The sequence below is a fragment of the Macrotis lagotis genome, chromosome 4 (assembly GCF_037893015.1).
Source record: "Macrotis lagotis isolate mMagLag1 chromosome 4, bilby.v1.9.chrom.fasta, whole genome shotgun sequence".
Lineage (NCBI taxonomy): Eukaryota > Metazoa > Chordata > Mammalia > Peramelemorphia > Peramelidae > Macrotis > Macrotis lagotis.
The window spans coordinates 236,126,403-236,129,526 of NC_133661.1; the positions used below are offsets into that span (position 1 = coordinate 236,126,403).

General features: G+C 33.3%; 1 pseudogene; it reads left to right on the forward strand.

Moving 5' to 3' along the window:
- The first annotated feature begins 207 nt into the window (after positions 1 to 207).
- On the forward strand, positions 208 to 813 carry LOC141522881 (peptidyl-prolyl cis-trans isomerase A-like; annotated as a pseudogene).
- The last annotated feature ends 2,311 nt before the right edge of the window (positions 814 to 3,124 follow it).

Here is a 3,124-nt window from a genome sequence, read left to right on the forward strand (position 1 = left end):
AGGAGATAGAAATACTCTGATGTTAACGCAATGATAGAAAAGAACAGAAATTTTGACAGGGTGGCTTTGGAAATACTCATTAATAATAACAGCACTAAGCTTTATAGATGCCTCCACTGGAGGTCCTCTTCTTTGTGGGGTCCTGCTGGATACTGATCCTTGCTGCCTCTGCTTCTACCGTTGTTCCAAGGCCAGGTATCTATGGCCATGGTCAACTCTAAGGTGTACTTTGGGATGGATCACCGTCAATACCGAGCTTCTGGGTCAAATTATTTTCTAGCTCTTTGCAGGTAAGGTTCCAAAGATGCAGAAAATTTCCATGTTCAGAGCACTGGAGAAAAGAGATTTGGTTACAAGGTATCCTGCTTCTAAAAAATCATCCCTGGGTTCATGTGCCAGGGTGGAGACTGATGATAACCTCATCCTGAAGCACACTAGTCCTGGCATCTTGTCCGTGGCAAATGCTGGACCCAGCACAAATGACTCCCGGGTTTTCATCTGTACTGTTAAGACTAGTTGAATGGCAAGCATGTAGTCTTTGACCAAGTGAAAGAAGGCATGAACATTATATAAGTTATGGAGCATTCTGGTTCTCAGGAGGGCAAGAACAAGAAGAACATCACTGTTGCTGACTGTGGACAACACTTTGTTTTGTTTATTGTCTTAATCAACAACATTCCTCTGTAGCTGGAGAGAGTACCCCAATTCAATCTACTCTTATACCCTGTAATCCTTGTGCTCTTACATGCTACAGTTCTCATGGGATTTCATTGACTTTTTCCTTCTGCAAGTCTGACTACAAACAACAGTTAAGTCTATGATTATGAAATAAAAAACAAACTTTAAAAAAAGATCTACATAGGGTTTTAAGATTTTTCAAAGTGCTTTACGAATATTTCATTTGCTACTTCAACAGCCCTGGGAGGTAGATAGTATTATCTACATTTTACAGATGGGGAAACTGAGGACAGCAATTTATTTGTCATTCCCAGCATCATAAAACTAGTAAGTTTCTAAGGTGTTATATGAACGCTTCAGTCTTCCTGAAATGAGTTCTGGCACTCTAGCCCCTTGCACCAACTAGTTGGACTTGAAGTCAGAAACTTTGAATCGGAATCCTGACTATATATCTTAGATGTTATTTAACCCTGGGCAAGTTATAGACAGTTTTGATGATGAAAATGATAGCAATAACAACAATAAAACTAGTATTTATTTACTGCTTCATAGTTTGCAATGTACCATAAATGGGTTTTCTTCTTTAATTCTCAAAATAATCCTGTGAGATAGGCACTATATTATCCCAAACTATGTATAAGGAAACTGAGGTATAGAGTGGTTAAATGACTTATCCAGTAAGTCTTAAGGCAATATTATATCTCTGATCATTTATAAGTCTTTATCTTATCATCTCTTATAATAATATGAACAAAAATACATATATAATTTTCTTCACAAAAATGTGAAAGATCAAATAAATAATTTACATAAATCATTTTCAAGGTTAAAACAACATAATAGTGTTATTATTATTACTATTTCTTATAATAACAAAGTATGTTCTTGGAATATATTTCCATTCTTTGAAAATTCCCTTAAGCAAATACATATACACACAATATTATCTAAATGTAATTTCATTTATAATTAACAAATTTATTTATATATATATATATATTACATAAATATTAAATTAATTCACACTTCACCTAGGTTACTGTTTTAGTATCAATCATGGACCAAAACCTGAACCTTTTTTTCATTACCAAACATATAGAACATATAGAACATATAGAAGTCTCATTTGTGATCCTCTGTGTGGAAGTACTTGAGAACCTCAATAATGTATTTTTATCAAGGGGAATTTTATTTTTAATGTTTCCATCCTTCATTGAAAATTTCCTCATATAAATAACCTTCTCTTGCCAAAAGTATTGTGACAGATTTTTATTACTGACTGGCAACAGTTGAGTTTCCATAGTATGGGGTTTTTTGTTTGTTTGTTTTTAACCTTCTCCATGCTTCTATCCATTAGATGTTCATTGAAAGTTCAGATTCATCTGAGAGGCTTACTAACTAACCAAAATGGAAAGGAAATTGAGATTACATTATGATATCTCTTCCAGCTTTAGTTTATAGTTTGTTTATAACTTTGTGCCATCTTTTAATGTTTCAGTAGCTTCTGTTGAGTACAACCCAGGATGCTCTAAGTGGTATGCACTAAGTGGTATACATTAAACTCCAAATAAACAAATTTTCAATATTTTTCTTTTACAGAATGTTTCTTCCCCATGGGTGCAGCAACTGACCTCTAACACTACTGACAATGATATGTATAGTAATTTATCAATGATTATAAATGACTAAAAATGCCTGTGAAGGTTTTTTAAAGAAGAACCTTAGAAGATACATTATGTCCTAACTTCAGAACAAAGGACCTTAGAGAGGAGTTCTCTGGGACCAGTACAAATTTGATTTTTTACTCTTTTTAGTAAAAGATTATTAATAAGTTAAAAAAACCCACTGGAAATACAATCCTTTATTAACTTTTTAGACTTTTGAGTCATATCATTTTGTGTATTTACCTTGAGGGGGGGGGGGAGAGAGAGAGAGAGAGAGAGAGAGAGAGAGAGAGAGAGAGAGAGAGAGAGAGAGAGAGAGATCAGAATATGAACACCAATTTTACTTGTCAAGAATTCTTCCAAGACAGTATTAAATAAACAAACAAAAGTCTTTCTGTTTCTAGTTCTATCTATGTATGCACACTCTGACACACACAAACACACAGTCTCATACACATACATTCTTCTATCTCTTAAAACAAATGGCTAAATTTTTTAGTTTAAAAACATTTCCACTATTCAAATATATATGTAGACATATCTTGTTGCAGGAGACTCATATAGTTCTAAAAATAGTAATTATAATAATTATCATAGTACTTAAAGTTAAATAGATTTATTAGATATTTCCCAATTGCATGTAAAAATTTTATATCCACATTTTAATAATTTGAGGGCCAAATTCTCTCCCTCCTTCTAGGCCCTTTCTCACCATTTAAGAAGGCAAGAAATATGATACTGATTATTTTGGTGAAATCAGACAAAACGTATTTCTATGTTGT